Source organism: Cinclus cinclus, chromosome 6, assembly GCF_963662255.1.
Source record: "Cinclus cinclus chromosome 6, bCinCin1.1, whole genome shotgun sequence".
Taxonomy (NCBI): domain Eukaryota; kingdom Metazoa; phylum Chordata; class Aves; order Passeriformes; family Cinclidae; genus Cinclus; species Cinclus cinclus.
Window position 1 is genome coordinate 35,640,499 of NC_085051.1, and position 9,393 is coordinate 35,649,891.

The window sequence follows — 9,393 nt, forward strand, 5'->3', positions numbered from 1 at the left end:
GCTCAGGAAGAGTTTGAACATGGTCTTGGGGCTGTCCTGTGCAGGGCCACGAGCTGGACCTAATGATCCTTGTAGGTCCATTTCCACTCAGGAGATTCTATGACTCTATGGAAATTAATTAGCAGAATTCAGATAAATTCCCAGTCCTGCTTTCAGAAACATGAATATAAAAACAACCTATAGATAGGTTTGAATATGACTATCTATGACAGGTTTTAGAAATATAACAAAGCACAGGTTGGGAATCAAAAAAGTCTGTTTTTCTTTTCTTCTTCATCAGTTCTCTGCTTTTCACTAAATTCAAGATGCTGAAAAGCAAGTAAGTAAGGGATTCAGATAAATAATTTCTTTTTAGTATCACCTTATGATGAGAATATTTTTTTAAATGTAAATTATCTACTTTCTTTAAATGCTTCCAATTTTGATTTTTCACAGCCAGCAATAGATTTTAAAATCATACTTTTCTCATTGTTTTTCCTATAGTATTTAGATAACACATACCCTTCTGTTTGTGTGGGATTTTTGCTATGTATTATACATATCCACAATTTTTATCTTCTCTTTTTGGTATCAATAATTTTTCCTTTATTAGTATGAATTAATATTCTTGGAAGTTGGGTAAAAGTAATACACTGAAGGCATTAAATAATTTGCCTAGTAACAGAAACATTAACTGTAATATGAAACTTCTATTTGTATTATTTTTCCTTGCTATTATTTGAAGAAACAAAATAAGGAAAGAGTTGTATTAGATAAGAGTTAATTCTGGTAAAAGAGTTCTGAACTAGTAATCATGTTTACTAAGATGTGAAAGACTTCCTATTAAGTACTGTTGTGTATTTGTTTTGCAAGAAATTAAGTTGTTTCTTCAACAAAGTACTAAAAATCTGCCTGTTACTAGTAGTCCAATATTGAAAGGAAATCTTATGTCCTATTTTCATTTTGTACAAAAGACAACTACAATGAGTCTGGCTGCAGGATAAAATCATCAGAAAATTGAGAGTTGAGAATGGTTGTGTATCCTGCACAATTTCATAGATAACACATTAGTAATGTCCCACTGGAAGAAAGCTGGAACATCTGGACAACACTTTAGTGAAAAGAAATTCTCTTTTACAGCATAAAAGTGAATGACATTTCTGCTAGCTATCTTCAGATAAGGAAGCTAGACTGTACTAAGTAATGCAACATGAGAAAAACATTGCAATAATCTTGGTCTAAGGTGAGTTTGCAGGTGCAAACAGAATAATTTTTGTGCTTGTAAATTTAGTACAGCTTACTCTTAACAACTGGCTTTTCTTGATTGTTGATGACATCCAAGCAGCTTTTCAGAACAATGCATAATAGTCATTTTAGTTAAACATGAACTAAAAATTATGTCTGGCAATTCACCCTACTTATCAATTTCTAATTAATAAAAAGAATGAAACCACTGGAATTGAACTTATCCTGTGACATGCCAGGATTGAGAAGAATCATAATAACAACTTAGACGCAATAGGGAAAGTGAGCATTGATACAGGATGTTGTAAGTCTGATAAAGAATTCTATTAAGATATTGTTATTCAGCATCAAATTGTAAGAAATCTTTTTACATTAAGTGAAAAATCATAGAATTGTAAAGTTCAAAGAACAGATAATGCAATTATAACAGGATACAGGTGAGCTACTTAAATTATCATATTCCACTTAACTCAGTGATCATAATAATTTTGCAACTCTGTTATACTGAGCTGTGAAGAATAATTTAGAAAATCATTGACTCCATCTAGTGGTAATTTTCTGTAATTTTTCACTTGCAACTGCTTCAGTAGAAAAATAAATTCCAAACTTTCATTTTCATTTGTTACAAGTCAAAAAACAACAATAGAAAACAACAATGAAGAAAATCAGCCCACATCCCTTTGCAAGAACAGTGCTCAAAATATTCTGCAAAGAAAAATCACATCATTTTCCATACACTGTATTTTAGGAAGCTGCGATGGAGAGAAATGAGACAATTTAGGCCAGTGGCAGAATATGGACGAGAGTCTTAGCTTCCCAGCCACAAGGCTGTCCCTCAGAGAACCAGGATAACTGAGGCAATGTTTCTCATTGGATATCTTTGCCTCAGATTACCAGTAGACTACTGGTGGCTGACACTACAAATAAAATGAAATTGAATTAAATGAAATGGTATTTTTCCTTTCCATAACTTAGAGGAAGGAGGCATATCACTGCAGCCACCACCTTAGCCATTACAAGTAACCATGTGTGCAGGCTGCTGAGACAATATAAAGAATCAGACCACAGAATATGCTCTGTTTACTCAGCCCCCATAATGTACAATTGGATCAAAGTAGAAGCGTGGCATGAAGAAATTTACACTGCAACTCCGTGATGATATACATTATTCCGTAAAATAAAATTTAAAAACCAACAAAACTACACACATACCAAACCCATAACAAACAAGCAAACAAAACCATAAAACAAGTCAAGTCTCCAGGACAATAACTTCAATTTTTCTAAAGCACTTTTCACTGTAATTTTTCAAAAATTTTTCCAAAGCATTTAACCCAGATGAAGTAATTTTGGATAATCTCGTTTATATAGCTACTAAAATGTAAGTCTGATAGAAAAGTCTGAGATGTGGAAAGCCACGTTTATCCAGGGTCTTTGAAAGCAAAATTAAGTCCATAGTGATCAGAATCTAAGGAACTATAGAGAAAAGTAATTTTAACTGTGAAGTTTTGGGGCTTTGGGGGAATGTGGACATCAAAAACATTAAATTTTATTCCTGTTTTTACAACAATATTTGTAAATTCAAGCAATATAGTGGACCTCAGAAAGGATTCATGTCCAGAGTTTCCATGACGGGGCAACAAAAATGTCACTGTTCTAGTTTATGTAAAGTCAAATACATGACAAATTTTCCAATTAATAATTTGGAAAGCTATCAACAAATTTTGAACTGGTCCACAGCTATGAGGAAAATACCAACTACTGTCAGGACTAAACCTAATTCCATAAGCAGGATGATTGGAGTTCAACTCTAGCTTGAGCTGATTAACACTATCTTGTCAGTCACAGTCTGCACAGCCAAAAGAGCTATGACGCTGAGCAAAGGATTAACACTAGAGTGAAATGGGCTTCCAGAGCTAAAATTTGAATGTCAAAAGCATTCACTGGTGAAATTAGTCACAGATTATTTTGAGGAAGTAAACTTGGCAAACACAGTGCTCTCCTAAAAGCAGTATAAACAGTACATGTCAATAAAAGCAGCTTACTTCCCCGCCGCTGGTTTTAGTCAACCACAGTTGATTCACAGAATTTCTACAGCTAAACCCCATCCCACTCACACCTATCTTTTCTTTGACAAGAGTACTAGTGAAAAATCACTGGATTGAAGAAATTCTTAGCTACTAACACTTGTTTTCCCAAGCCATTACCTTCAGTGTTCAGTACACTGCTTCCAGGACAAAGTAGAAGTATTCTACATGCTGTCCTTTTGAGCAACTATGGATAAACACACCATCTTTAAATAATTCCCTAGACAATTGAGAGTGACTACATAGCTAGTCAGTTTAAAAATGCTGGAATTTCAGATGTGATTACCAAAACAAAAATTTAGAGGAAAAGTTCTTCTTTTCAAATTTTCAAGTAATGGAGATACTGGGTGACTTCAGATCTTGATAAGAGCTAATTGCAGCCTAGTAAGTGATCTGTCAGTTAGGATATATTACATCCTCTACAGCACCTGATTATTAGTTTGGTATTCATAAATAAGATCTAGATCAACAAAATTAATGCAGTGCTTCAAACAAATAAAGTAACTTCATTGTAAGTGATGCAGCAAACAGAGTTGTAAGTAATATAATTAATGTAGCAGTCACAGGTACTGGCACTTTTCTATTTCCCTTTTAAGTTATAGAGATGATCCCCACTGCATTGTTCTAATACTGTGGTATTATAGCAGCATATTACAACCTTCTTGTCCTATTACAATCATACCTTAGAGAAAAGAAAAAGGTCTAAACAGACTTTTTAATGGGAATAATTTTCCATTCCTCTAGTTTAAAAACTATCCATTTTGTAATAATATTCTTTATTTGTAACTGTTTGTACTTTTAAAAAGAATAAAGGCAGTTTTCCCTTGATAGTCATTCAGTAAAAGAATGTATTCCAGGAATTAAGTAATCACCTGCTATTTTTAATCTTTTGTCTAGCCAGTTTTCGGATCCTGGGCAATTTGCAGAATGTGAGAAGTCTGGATAATCATGGATTGTGGTAGTGAATTTCAGCTCTAAATTTCTGCAATTTTGTGAGGTTTTTTTTTTTTTTTTAAGTGAGATTATACATTTATGAGACATCTCAATCTAAATTACTTCTGTTCTCCACAACAGGTCTTCCTGAAGAGGAAGAATTCGCAGACGATAGTAAAACAAACACAGAACACTTATCTAAGTGCACCGCAGCCTAAGTCAGGTGCAGAATATGTCATCATCATTTAAAGCATCAAGATTTCAGGTTGTCTAGCCATTTCAGAGCTGAGAATTTAACCTCATCTCAGCACTTGAGAAGAAGCAATAGAGACGTTTATTTGGTATATCTGGTATTTTCCCTACATTTATCCATGAACTTCATAAGAGCAGTGCATAGGTCTTTTCCCCCACAAACTCTTAACTGCGGCAAACAAAATGTAGGTATGACCTTCCTGATACCTTCCTGCTTTCTACTTGTGGGTGACCCCTGGCTGCATGTCAGGTACCCACCAAAGCTGCTTTCTCACTGTACTCCCCTTTGCAACAGGACAGGGGAAGGAAAAAACTACAATAAAATTTTCATGAGTTGAGATCAGGATAGGGCAAGATCACTCAGCAAACACCATCACAGGCAAAATAGACTTGACTTGGGGATATTAATTTATTACAAATCAGAAGCAGAGAAGGATAGATAATGAGAACAAAACAAATCTTAAAAACACCTTCTCCCTGCCCTCCCTCCTTCCTCAGGGTTCTGTCTCCTCCCCTCCTCACACTCCCTGCCATGGCCCAGGAAAATAGGGAATAGGGGTTTCAGTCAGTTCCTGCCACTGCTCAAAGAGAGGAGTCCTTCCCTTGCTCTAGCATGCTCCCACAGGAAACAGTTCTCCACAAACTTCTCCACTGTGAGTCCTTCCCACAGGCTACAGGTCTTAATGAACTGCTCCAATGTGGGTACCTTCCCACAGGGTGTACTCCTTCAAGAACAGCCTGCTCCAGCATGGATGCCCCATAGGGTCACAAGTCCTAATAGGAAACCTGCTCCAGCATGGGCTCCTCTTGATGCTGACATCTCAAGAGTCACAAAAAAGTTAACAATTTGCCAAGACAGTTACAGGGAATGAGAAATGGTTATGAAACAGGGTCCTGCCTGACTCTTGCAAAAGGTGGAATATGTAAAAAATTTTCTTAAGAAAGGATGTTTTTTGATGTTTGATCTTTGAATCAACAAGACTCAATCTGCGAAACAGATAGCAGCCAAGGAGCAAGCTCTAAGTAATGTCCACGTGTTAGAAAGGCCCTTCCTTATTCCTATTGTTAAGGTGTAGGGCTTGACATGTTCTAATGATGACCTGAAGTGAGGTTAAAAAACTTAGGAAGGGTAAACCACAAAGAATACACAATTTATGGGCCGCAAGGACATTTGGCAGAACATCCCAGATTAAGAAGAAACTAATAAAACCAACTCAACAATTGTGATAGATCAGCTGCAGCTGAGTAAAATGTAATTCTGGCAGGGGGAAATATTCAGCCACCAACTCACAGACCACCAGCCCAGGAAACCCACTGACTCAAGAGAAAGACTGAGTATTCAGACTAATTGGCATGAGAAGCAAAAGAGTTATTAACCAATAGAAGATAGAATAATAATTAATAAGAGAAGCAGGCAATTTATAGCAAATAAACATTAATGCCTTTGTTTGGCAAAATATAAATAGTAAAAAGTTTTGATAGTTGATGTGCTTGATTTGTGGAAACCTCTGCCTTGCACCCTGCACAGAATAAACAATGTCTCCTTTCTAACCCAGGCTGTGCCTGTGTTTGGAGAGCTCCTAGAACTGGCAATGCTCCCTCCACAGATCTGCAGATCCCTGCCGGCCTGCTGAAGTGTGGGCTTCCAAAGGATTTACAGTCTTCTCTTGGGCATCCACCTGCTCCAGTGTGGGTCCCCTCCACGGACTGAAGGAGCATCTCTGCATTCCTGTGGACCCCATGGACCGCAGGAGCACAGCCTGACTCACCGTAGTCTTCAACATGGGCTGCAGGGGAATCTCAGCTCTGGCAGCTGGAGCACCTCCTCTCCCACCTTCTCCACTGACCTCAGTGTCTGCAGAGTTGCTCCTCTCGCATTTTCTCACTCTGCTTTTCTCTGGCCGCAGAGATGTGTTACATCTGCACAGTAACTTTTTTCCTTCTTAGATATGTTATCACAGAGGCATTACTACCATGGCTGGTGGACTCCGCCTTGGCCAGCAGCAGATCCATCCTGGAGCCACCTGGCATTGGCTCTGCAGGACATGGGGGAAACTTCTGACAGATTCTAACAGAAGCCACCCTTGTAGCCACCCCCAGCCCCCAACACGTGACCACACAAACCCCATACATACTTAAGTAAAATACATCAGCAGAGCAACCACTGAGACCATCACCATTTTTCTTCTGCTTTTGTCAGACTCCAGTACTGAGCTCTTGTGGTAAAATTCCTGTACTAGCATTTAATTATTTTTAAAAGAGATTAATTGTTACAAATCAACAAAGTTGCAAACAGACTCTGGATCTTGGAGCTCAGATCTACATTAATATGTAATTCAAAGGTATTTGTGCTGTGCAGGACAGTTGCACCTTCAGGGTACACCGGTGGTTTCATGTGGGAGTGGACCTGTATTTCCATCTTGTCTGGGTCTGATGAAAACAAAATGTTTGCAGGGTGCACTGAAGGATGATTCACCCTTGCCTGAGAAGGCGAAATTAGCATCTTGATTGTCACCGTTAAACATTAAGGTCCTAAAAAACATGTATTTTAAAAAATCCAACAACTCATTTTTGTAAAGACAGATTCCTTTTCAGATTTGCCCTTGTATCTGTAAAAAATTGTGAATGATATTCAGGGCATCGTTATGAAAGGAAAAGAAAATATGATTGACTGGATATTAGTGAAAGGAATTCAGAGTCGACTCTGAATAATGGTCAGCCCTCAATGACAATTCAAGGGTATGTTTCCAAATGCTTCCATGCTTTCCAAAATCTGGGTCTCTTTTTGATATTTTCATTGAAGAGCAGCATAAGCCCTAGCCTATTAGGAAAGAAAAACTAGTACTAATCACCTCTTCAGTAAGGCTGTCCATAAGATTTTGGCAGAAGCAGCTGAGGGGAGAACAGACAGAAACCTTCCAATTAAAAAAAAATCAAACAACAAAAAAAACCACTATGCCATCTAACATGCACTTTTAAATGATTTCAAGGTTTGAATTTTGTCTGATTTCTGTGTCCGCTGACTGCTCCCTCATCTGAGTCTTTTTGGATTGCTTTAGGTAAACTGTTTCACTCAGCTCTTGTTTAATTATTAGTGGACAAATAAGGTGCCTACAGTCTGTCCAACTGAAGAACTTTGGTTCAGCAGATTTCAGCTAAGTTTGCTCACTTCTGCTTATTTATAAAACCTATAAGATTTCCACAATAAATTAAACAGAAAATACCAGCCCTTAAAGGAACAACCCCTGTCCACCTTTAAAATAAATATTTAATTAAATGCTCAAAGAAAATGTTTTCTGTTCTATTTTACCTTTTTAAGTAAGATTCTTGCCTGAGGTGGACTAGGAATTTCACAAGCAAGTCTGCTTATCTCAAAAATTATGTTAAATATTTGTATGCTCAAACAAACATCTCAAGAAACATTAACCTATTTTAAAGGTTTAAGAAATACTGGAAGGCATCAACATTCAGAGAACTAAGTGGCAGTAGAATTTCAAAACATTTTCCCAACTAACTATTTTCCCTAAAGCTACTTACTGTGCAAAAAATGGATGCAATTTTCTTTTGGAATATTTTATAAGTCTCTGAATCAAAAGTATTTCATCAGCATCACCCACAATCTACTCTACAAAATGCTTTCTGCAAAAATTAGCTGATATTTAAATACAGCTTTCAAATATAAAACACAACACGAACTATTTAAGTAAAACAGCACATTCACATCTACAGTCCAGATTCTGATCATTTGGACTGGGACAAACGGAAGTTTTTTCTAACACAGGATGAAAAAGGAAAAGCTAAGTTGTTTTTTTGTTTTTTTGTTTTTTTTTTTTTACTGAACCTAAAAATATCAACAAACTATCAATTAAAAATCAGATAAATATAAACTATAGCTGGTCATCACATGTAGAAAGATAATTTTAAAGTGCTTTATCAGCTTCAGGAAGGATAACTGATATGGTGTGTGCCGTCATTTTTCACTCAATAAATGCAGTTGTTTCCCCCACCCTGGTTCTCAAAAGTGTCCAGATACACAGAACAGACCTATTTATACTTTTAGCTCGGGGAGGGAAAACTGTAAGCAATTTTGCCTATGTCCATCTGAAAAGCTGAGGAATGGAACAGTTCTGTTGCATTTATATGGGAACATCAAGCTCCCCACCCGGGATGAACAGAGCACTGCAGGTAGCCCATGATCGCTGCGGGGTGAAGCCCCTCTGTCTCACAGCAGGAGAAATATCATCCCAAGCACTGCTGTTCACACGCCTGCCTTTTATCAGAGCAACCCGGGACCAGGAGACCTGAAACTGCTGTTTTGTGAGGAAATTCCTGCTGCCAAGAGCTTGTATGTGTCAGTTTAAAGGACACCAAGAACAGTCAGAGGTGATTACAGATCAAACATTCAAACAGGAAACAGAAAATATAATAGGGGAGAACTAGGAAAACAAAATATTTGTGTTTTGTGGTAAATAGTAAGCTAGTGCTTTTTAAAGGGTTATGTGAAAACAAAAGAATAAGACAGTACATTATTTAAAAAAAATACATACAAATTTTAAGGTAACCTTGACATCTTTTAAAAACAATTAAAGAATAAGGAAAAAAAATAAGTTATTATGTTAATTGTATTATATAACCATGTAAATCAAGTATAATATGCTGCCATCATGGTTACATCCTAAAAACTTTATAAGCTATGACATGAATAGTAATCATCTCCATATGTAGTTTGGAGTTTTAGACAGCTTACTATACTTCAGATGTTTAGAGGATGCACTGCTTCGTCAAAATTTTACATAAATACAGAGAAATGTTTGAGGCTGTCTCATTAAATTAAAAAAAAAAGGTCATAAAACCCAGGAGAACACACAGATACATTCAAATGTTAATTCTTCCTTTA